The 22,787-nt window shown below is 37.3% G+C and overlaps 1 pseudogene; it reads left to right on the forward strand.

Moving 5' to 3' along the window:
• Positions 1 to 19,758, forward strand: LOC129413443 (taste receptor type 1 member 2-like; annotated as a pseudogene).
• The last annotated feature ends 3,029 nt before the right edge of the window (positions 19,759 to 22,787 follow it).

The following is a 22,787-nucleotide window of genomic DNA, read 5'->3' on the forward strand; positions in this document are numbered from 1 at the left end:
ATGGCTGAGTTTGGAGGATTGAGGTGTGATCCGGGAGGTGCAGGAAGTGAGGTGGACGAAGGAAGTGAGATTGAGGTAGACACGGGTAACGAGGGAAATTCAAACAACGAAGAATGGAGGTTAGTGAATCGAAAGAAAATGAAAAGAAAGCAGAGAGAATCTGATGGAGAAAAGGGAGAGGAAGAACAAAGGTCTGAAGTTAAGGTTATTTAAATCCCTTGAAGGTTAGTGAAGGTATTCACAAGTTGGTGGGTGAAGTACGGTTGGTTAAAACCTTACGAGATGGGAATCTACTAATTATATGTAGAGATAAAGTACAGCAGCAAGCATTGATGAAATGTAAATCATTGCTTGGGAAAGAGGTTAAGCCACAAGTATGGGAAGATAAAGGCAAGGTTATGGGTGTAATATCTGGAGTGTTTACTGAGATAACTGAAGAAGAAATCAAAGTTAATGTCAGAGGAGTGCGAGTAACGAGAGTTAAACGTTTACCTTTCACAAGAGATGGAGTTAAGGGGCCTAGCCTATCTGTATTGTTGACTTTAGAGGAAGATAAAATCCCTGAAAGAATCAGAATTGGGTATGTCAGCTATATTATAAGACCATACATCCCTCCCCCAATGAGATGCTTTAAATGCCAGTGGTTTGGACATATTGCAGCAGCCTGTAAGAGTAAACTTCGTTGCGCTAAATGCGGAGGGGAACATGAATACGGGAAGTGTGAGAGGGGAGTTAAAACCAAATGCTGTAATTGTGGAGGAGAGCATAGTGCGGCCTACAAAGGATGTGATGCACATAAAAAAGCGGTCCAAATTCAGAATGTAAAGGTTAAAGAAAAGCTTACTTACGTTGAGGCAATCAAAAAGGTAAAAACTTATGATAATAATAGTAGTAGAATAGCACCTGTGATTCAACACCCAGTTCAAAGCACTTATAGATGCTGCAATGTTACCAAGGATACACTTATAGTGGAAAAGAAAAGGTTTGTAGCATTTATGGTAGAAATCATTAACTGTTCTGCTCAAGCATGTAGCCGAACAGAGAGAACTAAGATAATTGCAAAAGCGGCAGAAAAGTATTTGGATATGGAAGAGATGTCTGTAGAGATCATTAATGCAACAGTTTTAACGGGGATATCAGATTCACAATCAACATGTGGTGGTGGAGATTAATGATGCTAACCATTTTACAATGGAATGCGAGGAGTCTAATAGCAAACGGACAAGAATTAAAACAGCATATTCAGGAGCAATCAGGTAAACCTAACATTATTTGCATTCAGGAATCCTGGCTAAAACCTTCACTGGAATTTACATTGTATGGCTATACAGCAGTGCGTAAGGATAGAATTCATGCTATAGGGGGCGGTGTAGTCACTTTTATACAACATGGTGTTAACTATAGAGTTGTCAACGGTTGTGAAGAATTTGAGATAATCATAATAGAGGCATGGGTTAACAAAACAAAAATCAGAATAATAAACTTTTATAATCCTTGTCAGAAAATAACTAGGGAAATGTTGGAGAGTGTATGTGATAGGGAAAACTCCAAAGTTATAGTATGTGGTGATTTTAATGCATATAATACCTTGTGGGGATGTGCCAGAACAGACAGAGATGGGTATACCATTGAGGAGTTTATGGATGATAATTTGTTAGTATGTCTGAATGATGGAAGAGGTACTAGGTATGACATAGTTCATGGCGTAGAATCTGCAATTGATCTTACTATTGTGTCGCAACAATTAGCAGGTACCTGTACATGGGATGTGAGCAGTGAAATGCAATGGGTAGTGATCATTATCCTATCTGGATTAAAATAAGGAATCAAAATATTAGTTTTGAAGAAAATTGGAGTTCAAGATGGAGAATGAAAAATGCCAACTGAGGGCTGTATAATTTTATAACAAGTAGCAAACTAATTGAAGTCAGGTCAAATTTGAGTGACGACGTTGAGGAGTTGAATGATATGATTATTAAAATAATACATGAGTCAGCAGAAGAAACAATAGGGAAAACATCTGGTTTAAAGAAGAAGAAAATGGTACCATGGTGGTCTGATGAGTGTAGAGAGGCTGTTAAAAACAGGAATAAAGCCTTTAAAATTGTTAAATCTAATCATACATTTTTTAATTCTAGTGAAGTATAAAAGAGCACAGGCTAAAGCTAAAAGAATCATAAGAGAAGCTAAAAGGAAATATTGGAGAGACTTCTGTAGGTATATTGGGACAGGAATCAAAATTAATGACATATGGGGAATGATCAGAAAGATGGGTGGCATAAGAAGGGATTTTTCATTACCAGTATTAAGAGATGGTGATACTGAGGCAGTAACCAGTAAAGAAAAAGCTGAGATGCTTGCAAAATCGTTCGTAAGGATACATAGTTCACAGAATCTCTCCAGTGAAGAGCTAGATATAAGAAAGAGGATGTTAAAGAAAATAAAAACAAGCTAGGGATTAAAGAGGTGGGGGAGAGCTCACTAGATGCAAAGTTCACACTGTTTGAACTAAAAAGAGCATTGATAGGTGTTAAAAATACCTCACCAGGAAGAGATGGGATATGCTATAAAATGATTGAAGAAATATCTGATGTGGCAAAAAATGTGATACTGGTTTTGTATAATAAAATTTGGGAGCAAGGAAAATTGCCTACTGGGTGGAAACACTCCATAATAGTTCCTATAGGGAAACCAGGAAAGGATAAAATGAATGTCAAAAGCTACAGACCAATAGCATTAACATCTAATCTATGTAAACTCATGGAGAAGATGATAACTAAAAGGTGTATAATTTAGAAAGCAGAGGGCTGATCTCACCATATCAGAGTGGATTCCGTTGTGGAAGAACAACTATGGATCCTGTAGTCTGCCTGGAGAATGAGATACGTAAAGCGCAAGTTAACAAAGAATCTGTTTTGGCAACCTTTTTTGATATAGAGAAGGCCTACTACATGCTGTGGAAGGAGGGACTTTTAATTAAGTTGAATAAATTGGAAATAGGAGGAAAGATGTTCAACTGGATCAAAGATTTTTTAAAGGATAGAACTATAGAGGTCAGGATAGGGTCAGAGTCATCAAGTACATACACAATAGAATATGGCACCCCACAGGGTAGTGTATGCAGTCCAATTTTGTTTAATATAATGATTAATGATGTGTTTGATGGAGTGAACCAAAGGATAAACAGGGCATTATATGCAGATGATGGAGCGTTGTGGGTAAGGGGTCGTAATATTGACAATTTACAGCAAAGGATGCAAATAGCAATTAGTCAGGTTGGGAGATGGTCACTTGACTAGGGGTTCCACCTCTCAGTGGAAAAAACGCAAGTCATCTGTTTTTCTAAGAAAAGGGTAAAACCCACAATAGATCTTAAGATAAATGGACAATCTCTCAAACAAGTAAATGAATTAAGATATCTTGGTGTGTGGTTTGACAGTAAACTTACTTTTAAAAATCATGTTCAGAAAATGGTGGACAAATGTAAGAAAGCAATTAATCTTTTGAAGTGTCTTTCAGGGTACAGCTGGGGGGCATCAGGTTCTTCTTTGAAAAGAATCTATATTGCAATAATCCGATCAGTGTTTGATTATGGATGTACAGTATACAAAACAGCAGCAAAATCTACATTAGCTGAGCTGGACAAGGTGCAGGCCAAAGCTCTCCGGTTGTGTAGTGGAGCCTTCCGAACATCACCTATCCCAGCACTGCAAGTAGTAGTAGGGGAGATGCCTTTAAATCTTAGGAGATTACAACTTTCGCTAGCATATTGGGTAAACTTACAAGGGCATGAAATTACACATCCTACAAAACTGGTGTTAGAAGAATGCTGGGAATATGGTCGCACTCTGAATAGCAGTTTTGGATGGAATAGCAATAAAGAAGCAGATGATATGGGAATCAGTACTATACCGTGCAGCAAATATATTAACTTGAGTCCAATTCCACCGTGGTTTTTCTACTATCCTGTAGTTGATCTGGAAGCTAAGAATAGAGTCAAGATGGGATTGTATCAAAGTGTAGAGCAGTATATAGAAGTAATGTATAATGACACAGTACAAATATATACAGATGCATCTAAAGAAACAGCAGGTAAAACGGGGGGTGGCGGTATACATTCCTAAATATAATGTTATAGTACAAAAAAGAACATCAAACCACTTATCAATATTTTCTGCAGAGATGATAGCCATAATAATGGCACTTCAGTGGGTGGAAGAAGTGAAACCATATAAATCTGTTATTTTCTCAGACTCTATGTCTTCTCTAACTAGCATCCAGAGTGGGAAATCTGCATGCAGACAGGATCTTTTAGATGAAGTTCATCAGATGATTTTCAGGATAAATCAACAGAAACTAATGTTACAGTTCACTTGGGTTCCAGCACACACAGGTATTGAGGGTAATGGGAGGGCAGACAAGTTGGCAAAAGAAGCACTTAAAGCAAAACAAGTAGAAGTACAGGTTCGACTTGGCAAATCAGAACTGAAAATAATAATTAAAGATGGTGTTCATAAACTTTGGCAAGATAAATGGGATAAAGGGAAAAAAGGTAGGCATTTATATAGGTTTCAACCAAATGTAACTGTTAAAATGAACAGTTCACTTTCACGACAGGAAGAAACCTGGCTAACAAGGCTAAGGTTAAGACATACAGGACTGAACAGTGGGTTTCATATAATAGGGAAACATGAGACAGGAATGTGCCCATATTGTACAGAAATAGAAACAGTGAAGCATGTACTTCTGATATGTAGGCAGTATTCTGACGAGAGAGAAAAACTGAAGAGAGTATCAAAGAACTCTTTGACTTTGAGCAACCTGTTGAGTCTATCTGGAACACAGTTTATAAGCAAAGCAGTGATAGAATATCTGAAAGAAACACAACTAGCAAGAAGACTTTAGCCCAATTTTTTTTTTTTATTATATACATTTATTTTTGACTTCCCAATGTGATCACACCTCAATCCAGTAGATGGCGGTAATGCACAAAGATTGCAAACTGCCAATAAAATTCACTGAAGAAGAAGAACAGAGGAGGATTATTAGAATGCTGGGAGTATGGGCGCCCATCAGGCAGTTTTGGGTGGCATGGGAATAGGCAGGCAAAGAATATGGAAATTGACAAAATTGCATGTAGTAAACTATTAACATACCAACAATCCCACCCTGGATGTTTTGTTTTCCTAGGGTGGATTTGGAGGCTAATAACATTATTAAATCAGGGATGTATCAAAACGTTCAGCAATATATTGATATAATGTATGATGATGATACAGTTCAGATTTTCACAGATGCATCAAAAAATCAGACCGGGAAAACAGGGGTTGCAGTACACATTCCAAAGTATAATGTTAATATTAAAAAAAGGGCAACTGATCATCTGGCCATTTTTACAGCAGAAATGTTAGCAATAATTCTGGCTCTACAATGGGTGGAAGAAGTAAAACCCAATAAGGTGATTATCTGTTCAGATTCAATGTCCTCACTAGCATGCATTCAGAGCGGAAAGTCTACATGTAGACAGGATCTATTAGATGAAATTAATCAACTCATTTTCAAAATAAATCAACAGAGCACAAGAGTAGAATATGGGTTCCTGCACATAGGGGAGTGGAGGGGAACGAGAAGGCAGACATGCTGGCCAAGGAAGCTGTTACATCAGAACTGGTTGAAATAAATATCACGTTAAGCAGATCAGAAATTAAAAGTATTATTAAGGACAAAATTAACAGAATATGGCAGGAGAGATGGGATAAGGAGGGAAAAGGTAGACACTTGTATAACATACACAAAGAGGTTACAACTAGTAAAATAAGTGGATTGGAAAGACAGGAAGAAACATGGTTTACAAGACATAGGACATACAAGTTTAAATAGTGGATTACATATTATAGGAAAACATCAGACTGGAATATGCACAAACTGTGGAGTAACAGAAAATGTAAAACACATACTTCTAGAATGCACACAATACACCAGGGAAAGGGAAAACATGAAGAAAGCGGTAAATAAAGAATTAACAATGGAAAACTTATTGAGTGTAACCAGCACACAGTCCTCAGTTAGGGCGGTTATAGCTTTCCTTAAAGAAACCCAACTAGCAAGTAGAATTTTCTTTTTTTTTTATATATATAATTATTATTATTCCATCCCAATGTGATCACACCTCAGTCCAGTAGATGGCGGTAATGCACATTGATTGCAAACTGCCAATAAAACTCATCGAAGAAGAAGAAGAAGAACAGAGGAGGAAGTTGTTATTCCGGCGATTGCTGTGAGTGAGGCGGAGGTTGACGGTGTGTTTGGAGAGACGCCTTCGTGTGAATTTACAGGCTGGGCGAAGTTAGGACGGAGGATTGGGCTGAAACAGAGGCGGAGATAAGTGTTGAAACCATTTATACACTGCAAAAAATGACTTTCTCACTTAGTATTTTTGTCTTGTTTTCAGTAGAAATATCTAAAAATTCTTAAAATAAGATGTTTTTTCTTGATGAGCAAAATTATCTAAGTAAATAAGTCTAGTTTTAAGACAAATAATATACAATTTAAGTGAAATTGTCCTTAAAACAAGCAAAATTAATAAGATTTCTTTTTTCTTAAACACTTAAAGGTAGGGTAACACATTTTGAAAAATGCTAACGGTAGCCGCCTAGCAATGAAATCCCGATCCCACCCTCAAGTCAAATCGCCATCCAAAGTCACGCCTCTTTCAAAACACATGAACACGCACAGATCAGACGGTCACATCTCATGTCTCACTCTCATTCAGCAGTGAGAAAACTTTGCAGTACAAAGTCGAATAACACTTCCAAAATAACCAAACAACTGGTTTACATCAGAATTAGTTTAAGCACACGTTCGGTTGTGTAGACGTAGTAACTAACTTCGTTACGCTAATCCGTAATTGAACACAAATTTCATAAGCAACACAATGTTTCATCAAAGTAGAATATCTGAATCCATCTCAATACAAACATATCGCGTACCTACCTTACCAAAATAAACAGTGCAACGACTCTTTCAGACCCTTTGCAGCTCCTGCAGCTGTTTCATCTCGTGGTAAAGCAGTAAAGTTACCGATGTTCATTTGGGGTTTTGCTCTTGCTGATCCAGGCAGTTTTTGCTGTTGTTGTTATAAAATATGCCTTTAGTTTTGTGCCTCCTGTGTAGGTTGTCAATTTAGCAGAAAAGTTTGCTGTTCTCACTGTTTACAGGCAGGAGGTGAGCGCACGTGAACGCGCCGATGACGTATGGTGTCTGCGTGGACTTGCTGCGCGGTTGGCATTCAAATTACGCTTACGTATGAGGGACAAAAATGGAAACGTCCGTTCGGACCGAAATCTATGATTTGTTGAACATTTTTTGGTCCTACGCCTTTCACAGATAACATAAATTTCTACAAATACATTTAAACAACTTAACACAGTGATTGCTATCAGGATGTAAGGAGACTTTTAACCAGCATAACAAAAAATGTTTCAGGATCAAATTTGTTACCCTACCTTTAATTCAAGTAAAATTTTCTCACCCCATTGGCAGATAATTTTGCTTGTTTTAAGCACGAATTCACTTAAATTGTATATTTTTTTGTCTTAAAACTAGTATTATTTTCTTAGGTCATTTTGCTCATTAAGAAAATACATCTTGATTTAAGAATTTTTATATATTTCTACTGAAAACAAGACAAAAATACTAAGTAAAGTCATTTTTTGCAGTGTAATAATGGTGCCCACGTCGAGGAAACTTAATAGAAGACTAGAAACGTGTTAAGGACTAAAGTATGTATGTCACTCATCTAATTACAGTATGTTTACTGGATAACACTGGATATAACTCATTGTATAGTTTAATACATTTATGTATGTTGATTACACAAATGAAAACTTACTATATGATTGTTTTACGTAGCTGCTAACCAGCATAGGGAATCTCTTTTGCTAATTTCTAAGACATGTTGATGATACAGTACTGTGTGTTGTACCTTTTCTTGTTAATTGAGTCTTTTTGGGTAGCCTATCTTATGCATATAGAATTATTCAAGGAGGTTGATTCTTTTTATTTCATTTAAAGTTTGATCAATTGTGCATAATGACATGTGCAACAAATGGATATAGGGTGTCAAACTCATAGATTTGCATCAATTAAAATTCAGACGCTCTTTATAAAATATTTGGGGTCAACCTCTGGCACAGATTTAAAGTTGAAACTTATCAAATCCTATCAGAGGTCCAGAATGTCATTGAAACACACCAGTGGCTTTGCTGTCATCAGTATTAAACATGTTACCCCTCAAAGTACCCTCCCCGCAGAGCCCCCCCACATAACAAATCCCAATTTAACCCCTGGGTACACTCAGAATCCCCACTTAAAAAGTACCAAGATTGCAGTAAACCTTCTTAGACTTAGCAGGTTTGCATAAACTTCTATACCTATCTTATGTGTTTCACCTTTCCCCTGGGATGTTCAGTATACCTGGAAAAACAAACTATACTACACCACTGATTGCTGTTAGTGACAACATAACATAGTAATGTAGGACTAAGCATACACTGTCTGTTTTTAACGTGTATAGGGAACATGGTCAACCAAATAAACGTGGTTAACCTAGAGCAAAGAACAAAAGAACACGATAAGCCCAGGAGCATGGGTAACGCAAAGAAACAAAAGAACAGAATTAGCCCAGGAACATGGGTAACCATCTTAACACTACACTCATCCCACTCTTAAACTGTGAGGTGGTTTAGATCTGTCCATTGACAGATGACATAATGCCCTCACACACACCCCTCCTGTCACTGGATCTTTCTTGGACACTGAGAGGAAATACAAATCCCAAATAGAAAATACGCACAACCAGTTGATAATCTGATAAACGTAAGGTATTTCATAACACTAATAAAGTATGTCGTAATATTGAAATGATTTAATAAGAGTTAAAATACTTGGCTGCTAGCTAGTCAATGTGTAACGTAACAGCTGAGGTATTGCTACTCACCTTCAAAGTTGTGGATGTAACTTGATATGTACAATCGAAATCCTTTTTCAAGCTTGCAACCGGGTGCAGGTGAACAGTGGTCGACAATCCTGTAGACGTCGTTCATGTCAATTTTCGGGAGACCTTGTAGACAACGGGGGAAATATGCCATCTTTCGCAATCAAAATCTGCCATCTTGCTGCTATAGAAGTCGCAAACTCGAAATGGTCGACCTCACCCTCAAGGTGGTGGAAGTATGACTCCTTAGTTACGTGCACAGAGCCTATTGTATCCTTAAGTCAGTACTGTTATTAAAATATTGTTTAGTTTTGATTTTATGCTATTATTTAAGCACTACCTATTGCAATACAATATATTCACATTAGCAATGCTCTCCCACATATTTTGCTATTATATCTGCTTATTTCCATCATCAGTATAAGTGGCAGAAGAATAGAAATTGACAAGAAATACTGTACACAGTTTTACACAATCTTACTGTTGTCATTTCGGCAGCTTGAACCACTGTAGTGAATAAACTCTCATATCAGAAATATTGGTGTTTGTAAAGAGTTTAACATTTATGTCATCATGATTTTCACTATGTCACAATATGCAAAAAATCATACAGCAGCCAAAGCAAACAACATAAAGTTTGGATTGCAAGTCAAATATGGTCCATAATTCAGCAGCTTCTAAAAATGCCAGGAAGTGAAAACTGGAACAATTATCATTTACCCAGTTTTAATAAATTAATCTATAAAACCCAAAGAACAAAACATTTAACATAAACACATTTAAAACAATAACATTAAGACTGATGTACAGACCTGTGAAAAAACAATGTGGTTTAGGCAAATTAAATGTGTGTTAAGCAAATTAAACTATAGCATAAGAAACACCACACATCCCTGTTTCAGGAGAAACAATACATTTTAGATCATGTTTCTAAGTCGCATTTACACTTTCCTTGTGGCCTTTACTAACTGCATCTTTTTTAAAGTTTCTAGTTCATCATCTGAGTTCAGTTTAGATGCAGATTACTTATTGGGTGGACTTTTTCCAGTACATGAAGCTGATCATGCAGCACCCCTGTTCTCCCCGGAGGCCATTGAATGTTCCAGGTGAGCAAGAATATTTATTTCATTTATTAGGTTATAAGCTTATTATCTGGACGAATGTTACACCTTCAAAGCCACATTACCCAAGTATTTGTTTAAAACTAATGCTTCTGAGTCAACATTTAACTGCAGTTATCTACCTTACAAATATTTTCTGCTATAGGCATACTTTCTCAGACCCAGGCTATCAGATGTTTCAAGTAATGAGGTTTGCTGTTGAGGAGATTAATAACTCAAGCACCCTGCTGCCCAATGTCTCTCTGGGTTATGAAGTTTTTGATTATTGTTCAGACACTAAGAATTTCCCTTCAGTCTTCAGTTTTATCTCACAGAACGGATCAATAAATCTTCAAGAAAAACTCAACAGCCATCAGACTAAATTCATTGCTTTAACAGGACCTTCAACTGTTTAACAATTATATCAGAAATACTGGCATTTGTTTGGCTTATCAAGAGATTCTCAGTCAAAGTGCAAACTACAGTCTAACTCTTCAAAAGATTGATAGGCTCAACATTAATGTCATTGTGGTTTTCACTGTGTCACAATATGCAAAAAATATAATCAAAGCAGCCATAACAAAGAACATCCGAGACAAAGTTTGGATTGCAAGTGAAACATGGTCCATGAATCAGCAGCTTCTAAAAGAGCCAGGAATTGAGAAAATTGGAACAATTATTGGTATTACAGAGAGATTTTTGTCATTGCCGGGATTTAATGACTTCATTTATAAAACCAAAGAGACAACTGAGGTTTATGATAACGCTGGGAGTGAAATCCACACAAAGACATGTAATCAAGATTGTGACAGAGGAAATTATAAATAAAGATCCCACATTTTCATTTGCCATCTACGCTGCCATATACACCATAGCTCATGCATTACATAAAGTTCTGCACTGCAACATGAACCAATGTATCAAAAATACAACAGTCAAACCATATGTGGTGGGTAAATGCATTGACATATGTATTGGAATATGCAACTTTTTTGTTGTTTATTTTAGTTATAATTTAATATTAACATTGTGTTGTTTTTATCTTTATCTGCATCATCCAACTCAGAACTCTTTATTCACACTAAAGCCTTTTCAGAACTCTGCATTACCCTCTTAGAAAAGCATCACTTTGGACAGAGTCTTTACAATAGCCCCAGAGATCAGATCTCTCATCCTGCAGTCAGGTTTTTCTTGTTGAAAATTTTATTCACAGACCTGTTTAGACTGCATCCTCTCACATCCTCACATGCAAGTTCTGATATTAACTAGTCCTGTTTGAGTCGTGACTCACTCGGATCTTTCACCCGGATCTTTAAATTAACTCACGAGTCGCGAGTCTCTAGTATTATTAACCCGGATCAGTTGAGTCCTACTACAATTCAATGTTAAACCATAAACAACGCCACCACACACACAAACCTCTTGCAACATTATTGATGAGACTTCACTCGCTCTACAGATCCACTCGTAACCGGCCAATATGCGCGAGAACTGACCCGAGATTCTCACTCAGAGCTGGAAACCTTGCAAACTCGAGAGACCTGCTGATCCGCGTGAGCCGCGAACTGACCCAAGATTCTCACATTGCGGACTCGAGAGACATGCGAATCTGCAATGTTTCCGGCTCTGACTCGAGAATCTCTCAAGTCTCAGCTCGTAACCGGCTGATCCACGCGAACCGTCTCTCGAGTCAGAGCCGGAAACACTGCAGATTCGCAGATCTGCAGAAACATTGCAGACTCGAGACTCTCCGGCTCTGACCCATTGTCTTGAACCATAACATAGTAGGAAGACTCACCATTTTAGATGTGGTATCTGTCATAGGCTTGCCAGATCTTTTGTGCTAGATCCATGTCTGAGTACATCTGGCAAGACCATGACAGTACTATGTTCTGTGTGGGGACATGTGGAGTCATATAGTATGTGTGGGTTCCACGTGTTCCCAGTGTTTGGTGGCTGTCTTGTTGTTGCCTGACTTGGTTATTATCCAGGTTGTATGTTAGAGGGCAAGGCCATGGCAGCATTGTGTTTACGTGGGAACACGTGTGTTTCACATCATGTATGTGTGACACGTGTTCCCAGTGTCTTGTCACTTTCACCCTACTCCCTTATGTACTCGTGTCTTACGTGATTAATTATGTTCACCTGTTCCCCATTGATGTGCTGTCTTTAAAATGCCCTCGCGTTCTCTGTGTTGTGCGCGTGCGTTGTTGAATGTTCAGAGTTCCATGTCCTCCGTGTGCTCTGTTTCCAGTTCCTGTTTTGTTCCCGTGTTTTGGTTTGTGTTTTATCACAGTGTTTTGGTTATTCTCTGTTTTACCCCCTCGTGGGTTTTTCTGTTATAAATAAATTCATAGTTATATTTTTGTATCCTTGCGTTTGGGTTCTTCCTTTAGTTTTCCTTATTCGGTGTTTCCCACCGTGACAGTATCGAAGTTTATGAAAAATAAACCCCTTTTCAATGTTTTTAAACTTGACTTAAACATTTTTATAGATTGTATTTCTGGATTAAGGGTAAATCAGCATCAAAATGTATGCAATACTTAACTGATTTAACGTAATTAATTTAACTGATAAATAAAAATAAGAAATATATTTCGGATGTGTTATTTTTTAGCCTGCCATGTTACCGGCTTTACTATGACAGCAGTTTTCTGCAGTATTTCAGTTCCGTGGTCTGCGAGTGTGCAATGTTTCCGTCTCTGAAAATCTTGAGTCGAGAATCTGAGAATCTGAGTTTCCTTGGCGATTTAGCAATACTGACTCAAGTGACTTACACCAGTGGTTCTCAATCCTGTTCCTGGGGACCCCCTGCTCTGCACATTTTGTATGTCTCTCTAACCTGCCACACTTTGCTTAGTTCATGGAGCTCTTATCTAATGAGCTGATGATTAGAGTCAGGTGTGTTAGATAAGGAATACATACAAAATATGCAGAGCAGGGGGTCCCCAGGAACAGGATTGAGAACCACTGACTTACACAACCCGGATCACTTTAGTGAGTGACTCACAATAACCCGGATCCTTAAAAGGAGTCGAGTTTGCCAGGCCTAATATTAACTAAATCTAGAGTCACACTCACATTTGGCAATCCTCTGTGATTATCTGAATTCACCACGACTTATTTAATTTTCATCATGTCCATTCATTCATTGTAGCACATCCTATTAAAATTATTATCTGAGAATGTCCATTTTGTTGTTAAAAGACTAGACATAAGCAAGCATATAACTGGGCAGATTAGATAAAGCATTACATGAAAAAAAGTGAGTTTTAAGTGACTATTTAAGTGTCACACTGTCATACGTGATCAATATAAATGTTATCTGTGCAAAAGAAGAAATTATTTGGTAAATAAAATCACACTGTGAGGGGCGCGACCAAAGCATCATCTGAACACAGCAGCGCCTTCTTGGAACTGCATATAATAATTTAATTAATATAAGGGGTTTGCCCAAAGCCATATGTGTTATTTGGAAAGGCAAATAACACATTTAATATTTAATATTATAAAATAATAGGAAAAAGACAGGCACTCCTTGATTTTGACCTTATACTTCTCTGTATGTTTTTTGCACAAGTAAGCTTTTAAGAGACAGCTGTACTGACAATGTTGATACAATAACACCAATGGACCAGAGAAGTTGATACAACTCGCCATCAACTTGGCTTACTGTGTAAAGAACTGTATGGAATACGTATTGATTACATATGTAACCTCCATTCCCTGAGGAGGGAACACGATGTTATGTCGATGACATGACACTAGGGGTTCGACCTTGGGAAACCAATCACTCTGATACTATCTGAAAATGGCCAATAAATTACCAATGACATTGAAGAATGAAATTTGCATACTTGACTCATTTCCAGAGATCTGTGTGTAAAAGGAAGCCAGTGTGCTGAGGAGCCGAAATAGGGATGGCCGAGCAGCGGTCAGTCAGTAATGTGTCAGAAGGACACAACTCAATGTTGTGTCAATGACATGACACTAGGGGTCTCTCTGAAAAACTCCACAGATACTGATTGTGTTAAAAACCTTTATCTAGGTGAGACCCTATAAGCAGGTGTACAGTGGAACCTACCAAGGTCAGCAACATTCCAGCGCACCAGAGAAGTCACCATATTACTAGCCAGGCACTGGAAAGTCTCTAAGAGACAGGCGGAGACCACAACCTACCAAGAAGAGGTATTAGTGGAATGTCCATATGAACAGAGAAAACTATATCCCAAGAGCAGGAAACTTTGAAACAGAGCTTGACTGGACTCAAGGGAAAAGCGAAAAAGGCCCTTCCGGGGAAGACCCATGGTTTACCTAAGGGAAACGTAGAGGAAATAAAAAACAAACAACCCAAAGGGTTATTCAACTCGTATGGACACAGCAGTGACAGGGCTGGATCGCCATCATCAGGTAGGGCCCAAAATAGTTGCCACATAGACCTTTAGGGTCGAGGGGGTAAATGTCTGACAAATGTCTTTCTAACCTTTTCTGTAGAAAGATAAACACTGTCAACCGAACATATTTGCGGGTCCTTGCTCATGTGGAATCCATCAAAGGGAAAAGGATGCGGGAAGCACCAGTTCCGAGAAACAAGTATGGTTGGCCCAATAAGGCACAACCAGGAGGACTCTCCTGCATCTCTCCCTGGTCTCTGGCTCTGCCCTGGTCTCTGGCTCTGCCCAGCTGCTCCCTGGCCCTGCCTGCTCCTCCATGGTGGTCTTCGGTTTTGCCTGCCCCACCCATGCCACCCCATGGTCCTGGCCCTCTGTCCTGCCCCCTTTTCGCCTCCGCTCCACCACCCATCTGGTCTTTTTTGTCCCCTGGAAAGCCACTACTTAAGCTTTTATTCCTAACCCCCAATCATGAAAATGACATGCCCACACTAAAACGTTTGCAGCCCCTAAACAGCTGACCTACAGATTTTGATATATTTTGAAAGAAGACAGTTGAAACTTTCTTTTCAGAATTTAGGAGATTAAAGAATAAATTAAAAAGAAAACAAGTTATAAATGTTTAAGTATAGTGGAATAGTTGTGCACAAAACATTTTTCTATTTCATAAAAAATATATGATATATATATCTTGATTAGCCTGTTCAGGTGTGTTTGATTAGAGCTGGAGCTAAACTCTGCTGGACTGTGGCTCTCCAGGACCGACGTTCGCCACCCCTGATATATATGATAGATGTCCCATAGCAGCCTTGAAAAACAATGGTCCTAAATCCACAAGTCTAACAAAGTTATTTTTAAAATTTGAGATATAATATAAAATGTGGCTTTTGTAAGCTTTTATCTTGATCATGGCACATTTCCAAAAATGGCCAATGGGCTGCTCCAAATCGTCACCTGCTATAATGATGTAGAATAAAGTAGAAAAAGTTTTAGAAATTATTTATTTACATGTGGTTATTACCTAGAATATGTATCTACAAAACTTTATTAATTTAATTGTATACACCTTTGACAAAAATGCGTTTTTACTTCAATATTGAAATAAACTACAGTAGTAACCGTAAACTACATATTGCATAGTCATTATGAAGCCTTATAATTGTTGTAAAGTGATGAAAGCAAGTACTCATATTAATGGCGGTGACATATGTCTATCGCAAGTAAATGGCATCACCATTCATTCAGTGATGGGTGATACACGTATCCATTGCCTGCAGGAGGCACGAGTTATGCATATGGATGTCTCCGCTCGTTCACTTCAATGGCGCGGGGGCGTGGCGATCTCATCTCAATACAGTTAAACAGGTAACAGGAGAAATACGGTCCCTCTCCTCATTCTCATACAGTTTACACCGAAGGACAATATCTGTTTTCGATTTCACTTACATCATTTAAAAGCAGACATTCCAAGCATTATGTAGACATTTATCTTTTGTTTCTATGAGAAGTATTCGTTAAGTTACAGTTAATTTTTCTGATGCGTTTCTGAAAGGACTTAGGGAGACAGAACAAAATGCGCATCATGTTTATTTTCTTAATTTTGCGAAAAGCACAACATTCTGTTTTTATTGGGAGTGGACAGAACAAAACAAGACACTTTAACGTTTTAAATGATGTATTAATCATATCTGCATGTCCAAAATCAGCAGAGTTATCTAGGTCTCTTTACGGAGTGATTGAAAAATAAAGAGTTTGCTGCGCCCTGAGTGTTTACTGACAAAAACACGTCGGGACCAATCAGGGGGACTGGTTCGCTTTAACAGGTTAAGGGGGGGTCTATGTCAAACCTAGCAGATAGGGTGTCCCCACCCCCTTCGCTATTTAAATTTATGTCAACTTTCACTTTTACTTCACTACATTTTCTAGATAAAATGTATACTTTTACTCCGATATATTTCCACTAAGCATATTCTTTACTCGTTACTACAAAATAAAATCAGAAGAAATGTGTGCGACCTCAATAAAGGAGGTTTTGGCGAATCAGTGCTTCTAGATTGCATTACGCTCCGCACACTCTATTTTAGCGTAGTGTTGCCAAAGGATGAGGAAGCACAACTGAAACTGCAATGACCTACTGGAGGACCTCCCGTTATCGTAATCGACCACCCCGACGCTGAACAGGGTGAGAAAGCTAACGTTATACATCCGTGGCCGTATTTGGAAGTAATGTTTTTGTACATTGGAATTAAAGATTCCCGATTACCGAATAAAGTGCCTCTTATGCCTACCGAAAATCACTTACATTTTGTCATTTAAAAACTCCCCGTCCAACCTGAAGAATCACATCAAGGTGCGTTAAAATAATAGTAATTAAGTAAAGCCACAATGTCAATGTGATTAAACATTAGTTATCATAAGCCATATTAGATAATTATCTGTCTAATGTGATAACATCTAAACGTCAACGTTAACGTTACACCGATGATTTTCCCATGGATTTATTTAATTCACAGAGAACTCTCAACTGAAACACGCTTAACCGTTTATGGTAAGATTATAGCATAACTTCCGGCCGAATATTCCCTCTGGTAGGCTAATGTTAGATTGAAAAATATTTTTTAAAAACTGCTATGTTAATCAGTGGCAGGTTATAAAGAAAGTGTTAAGGACTGTATTCACGTCTTCAAAAGCATTATACGTTTTGTCAAACTTCAGATTTCCTTTTATGTTAATTAACTCAAAACTCAGTGATTATAGGATAATGTTGTGCTAATGTTATACATTGTGAATGTACGCAAAGTCACAGTGCTTTCATTGCCACACAACGAGTTGGCATTTTTTTCTTAGTAGAGCAGCTAACTTAAAGGGATACTCCACTTTTTTCAAAAATATGCTCATGTTTTGAAAGAAATAAGTTATTATGTATTTTTCATTTTTACCTGAAGTTCATACAAAAGTGAAATTTCTGCTTTTTTATTTGATGTCAGCTCTAAAAATATGCTGTTTGCTCTTTGAACTTAAGAGAATTGTGCCTGAAAAGTCCTGGAAAAGTAGGATTTTTATTTTGATGATTGAGATTAAGAAGATAATGGGAACCCTGAATATGCTTTACTATAAGAAAGCCACAATAAAGTTCACAATCAAAGTTCTAACCGCTTGCTTTAAAAAAAATTGTTTACCTTTACTTCAAATACTTAAGTACATTAAATATCAGAAAATTACTTTTGATACTTAAGTACAGTATATATCAGATACTTTAAGACTTTTACTTGAGTAATATTTTAAAAGACAACTTTCACTTCTACTAAAGTATTTTTCTAGTACAATACTTGTACTTTTACTCAAGTATTGCTTTCTAGTACTTTATACAACACTGCATACCCTAATACCAAAAAGAATAGCTTTTTTCCTCAAAAATATTTTTATTTAACTTTATGTATGCAAAGCAGAGGAAAAAAATGAAAATAGGCCTAATACAGACAAACACCCAGGAGGCAAATTGTTAAAGCCAACTTAGAAGGCCAGATATCCTTATAATGCCAAGCTATCATAAAATGTCAATTTTCATTCATTAATAGGGAATTTTTCAATCATTAATGGTAAATAAATATAAAGTTTTTAAGACGTTTATTATGTGCTATTTATTTGGTGGGGGTGCCCTTTTTCAGTTTCAGCACATGCCCCTCAAAAGGTCTGTGCACGGCCCTGCTCACACCTGTGCTTTGTTAACCTCATTACCACTGCCTTTGTAAACCCTGGTTTTACATATGTCTAGCCCTGTTCCTAGTGCCATTGCCCTTGCTTTTGTTGTTTTCCTTGTGGTTTTCATTTGTTTTGTTTTTGCCTTGAGAGAGCAGCCCAAGATTAAAAAACAAGACAAATCTGAAAAAGTAATCAACTATCAATAGTTCAACCTGCTCACTCTCCGAACTTGGAACCACCCTGTAGCCAATGATGGCTTAACCAAGATCACCATAAAATAAGCAAATACGTTTCATTTTGTTTTGAACTCTACTGGTTTGACCCTTTGAAAAGTGAGGCACTGTGTATCTAGAGTGAAAGTGGCTGAGAAACAACAGAAGGGCAGAATTTATATTAAAACTTTCTTTGGCATGACTTGGCCTGCCGTCTGCTCTGTCTTTTCTCTTCAGATGGTACAGAACTGAAGAAGGCATGGGGGGCTTTAATGCCTCATTTTCTCAAAACCATATGTAAAAGTTCATTATGTAGACAATCACTATTACAAGACCATTATTATCACAAGACCAGACCCTATGTATAGACAATGATCCATTCTTACAGGCTTAGACTAAACAGCTAATATATGCACAGGAAAACTCATACATACATAATGGTAAAATAATTTGTACATATAAATAGTTATATTCACATAGATTCTACTTGATTCCACTATATTTTTTAATTAAAGTTTCTCTAAGCGAATTCACGCGTTTTAGACCATAAAACATTTTTGTTACATACAGCAAACATCTCCTCACTATCTGCTTGCTTCCTATCTGCTGATCAAACTGTGAAAAAAACGCGATCTCTGTAGACAGCCCAGCCTCCACAAACTGCAATAATAACAAACTGGCCAAACCTACACCAGAAACCATAACAAAGTGTTCTAACCAATAAACGCCAAGAAGGATTTGGGGGTTGGGTTTGGGCGCGTTCATGAAAGCACGGAAGGGAGGGGGAGGGGTTAACTACGCTCAGTTTGTTTGAAAACACATTTCAAAAATCAACACACAGATTCACTTAGAGAACCTTTAAATCTTCTTTATAATTTGTTCTTTTTTTCACCACACTTCACAAAAGCTTCTGAGAGAAATTAGGAAGTTGAATTTCACACTCAATAACCATCAGGTAAAATATGATGTTATTGGTGATATGTTATGCAATCAGTTATGCAGTCGTGGTCTGGCACACTAAAACACATTCTCCATGGATTGAGATGGTGGGCACTTATGACACATATCCAGAAATGTATTTTACCATCAACAACTCACTCATGCCCTGGCATAACAATACTTCTGTAAGTAACTAATGATAGTCTCTATATGCTTTATCTGTCCTTTATTATGAATATGTCTAGATAAACTTCAATGACATAATTTTTTATTCTACGAAGGTTCCTTTCTCAAACTGCTCTGTTGAGTGTAAGGATGGATTTTCAAGAGAACACGTGGGATATCATGATTGCTGCTTTCTGTGTAAAAAATGCCTGATAAACAGCTATGTGAATTATTCTCGTAAGTACCTTAAGTAGCGAGTCATTGATATTTAAGCTTTATAAATCCAGGACACCACTATAATATTTTACTGTATAGGCAGCATTTGAACTGTTTAACTTTAGTCATCACAAGATTCAGATTTTTCCTGTATTACCAAACATATCTTTTTTTCCAGGGGATCCCTATACCTGTTTTTTATGTGCTGAGAATGAATGGTCTGATGGCAGTGCGACATGTCAGACACGTTCTGTTATCTATCTAAAGGTCACAGAAATCCCCTCCATTGTACTTTTATTTTCTAATGTATGCTTGATTACTCTTCTCATTATCACGGTATTCATTTTCGCTTACAATTACAACACACCAGTAGTGAGGTCCGCTGGTGGCAACATGTATTTTCTAATGTTAGTGTGTATGATTATCTCTTGCCTAAGTGCATTCTTTTTTCTTGGTGAACCCACATTAGGAAAATGTGCTTTTAGAAATGCCTTATATGCTTTTTTCAATGCTGTATGTCTCTCCTGTTTGTTTGTTCGTGCCTTTCAAATAGTTTGTGTCTTCAAAATGAATGAGTTCCCTAATGTGCACAGGTTGTGGGTAAAGTACAATGGTCATTGGCTGTTTGTTACCTCTTTTATTGTCTTTTATTTAATTTTTTGTGTTATATGGTTGACTACTGGACCTGCCACCAACCTTTCTGGGACTTTGTGTCTTTTAAAGAGCAAACTTTTTTCACCTGTGGAAGGGGCAATGTTATATTTGTTAGCACATCAACTTTTGTCAACATGTTTTTTGGTGCTTTGTGTATCTGGTTTTCTTACATGGCACGAGATCTTCCTAAAAATTACAATGAGGCCAAATCAATAACCTTCAGTATAGTGTTTTTAATTGTGATCTGGATTTTATACTTCACAGTTTACTTTTTCATCCACAGCAAAGACATCCTGTTTGTTAATGCACTGGCCCAAATGTCCAGTACTTATGGAATTCTTTTTAGCTATTTCATACCAAAATCTTACATCATGTTATTTCAACCGAAGAAGAACACTGCTGCATACTTTCAAACATCTATTCAAAATTACACACAAACTATTAGTAGAAGTTAAAACAGGATGCTGGACAGATGCAGATACAATCCTTTACATCAGTGGTCTCAAACTCAAACTGGCTTGGCGCCATTTCTAAGACAGACATTTCATCGGGGGGCCGCAGAGCTATTTTAACATTCAAAAAAGTACAATATTTCTGTAATTGTCATGTTTAATTTCTATTATTTAATGTATAATAATACTTGAAAATATATAAGCAGTGGTTTTATCTTTTTAATATACATTACTTTATAAAAGTAAGTAAATCTTTTCTTAACCTTATCTGAATCAAGACCTATTATAACCTTGCACTAAACTAACAAATTAAATTCCTTTATACGTTTATAAACTATTATAAAAAATTACCACCAGAAAGTGTTTCTGTTTTTATTATTTTGGATTCATTATGTTCTTTGTTATTTCAGTTTTAATGAATTTTTTATTAAAGCCTATGTGGGAAAATATTAATAAGTGAAAGTGATCCCATAACTTTTGAATGGGTAATCCATGTTATATAAGCTAGTTGGACAGAAAAAATAATACTAATTGAATAGTAAGCTACATAATAATATATTATACTTCATTATACATCAGTATACATACTTTAATCTTCTGTACATTTCTCCTCATCTTTTCTCTTTTCTTAACCTGGGCACTTTGATGGTTCTTTTCTTATCTGTAGTTTAAAATGTGTTGCATTACATCTACCGCTCTGCCTCCCTCGTTATGCGGTGTCTCCATTTGAAGCTGTGACTTGTTGATGTGAACTAACCCCACCGCAGCTCAATCTTCTCTGAGTAACAGCTGATATCCACCCGGAAGTAACAAATCTTCTCTGGCCAAACACTACAAAGTCCCGACCAGATTAACTGATCGCATGGTGACAGTGATATGAGTGATATGATGATCCTCGACATACGGAGCGCGCGGTTCATGGCTGCGTAGCAACGGGTGACACGACCCACGCCACGGAGCACAACTTCCGCTCCCGAGCACTTTGGAAAGTAATGCTTTGACTTGTTTTAATAATAATAATAATACATTTTATTTATAACGCACCTTTCTCAAACTCAAAGCGCTACAACATATATACAAAATAATCAAACAATAAAGCATTACAGTAAAAAGAATAAAACAAATACATAAGTTTATACATTAAAGCCCCAATGTGTAGGATCTACTCCCATCTAGCGGTAAAATTCTATATGACAACCAACTGAATATTACTTTCTAGCCCCCCCCATTCGGAACGCTTTTTAACTAGTACAGTGGCCCTGTCATGCCAAGGTTAACATGGCTTCCAGTAGCTAAAGCAAAAGCAATAAAAAAATGAACAATTTGCAATGTACTTTGCCTGTGATCCGTCAAAGTACACAGATGTATGTTAAACGTGTAAAAAGTCAGATTTTCATGATATGTCCGCTTTAAAACACATACAAAAAACAACCATAAACATAGCTTAGGCACTCCTTTTTCATCGACGCAAGGAAAAATATCCTAGGGGCTGTTACACTTGGTATTTAGATGTGTTTTCGTTGATCAGATCACAAGTGGACGAGAGAGACACATCACGTTTACACTTGGTGTTTAAATCCGACTCTTTTTGTCCATATTCACCGCTTCTCTTCAGATTACGGAGGAGATGGTCTTTGGACGAGTCCCTCTCCTGTCATTTAATCATGAGCAGGAGTAATGACGGGTTTAAATGGACACGAAACTAATATTATGTCAGAGTCCAATGCTTATGTTTTAAGTAAATGTTACATGTCCGTGAATATGTAAGAGCTTTCTCTGATATTGGTGAAATAAGATCACACAACTTTCACACGCTTGTAAAATGAAACGAAAGACGGGCAGATCAGACGCTTTTATCAATGAAAGGCTAAAAATAGCGCTGTACACCATGTGTTTGTGCTAGAGGTCAGAAAAGATGAAAAACATTTATCTCAGTACCTCAGATTACATAAATGGGCGGA

This window comes from Misgurnus anguillicaudatus, chromosome 5, assembly GCF_027580225.2.
Source record: "Misgurnus anguillicaudatus chromosome 5, ASM2758022v2, whole genome shotgun sequence".
Lineage (NCBI taxonomy): Eukaryota > Metazoa > Chordata > Actinopteri > Cypriniformes > Cobitidae > Misgurnus > Misgurnus anguillicaudatus.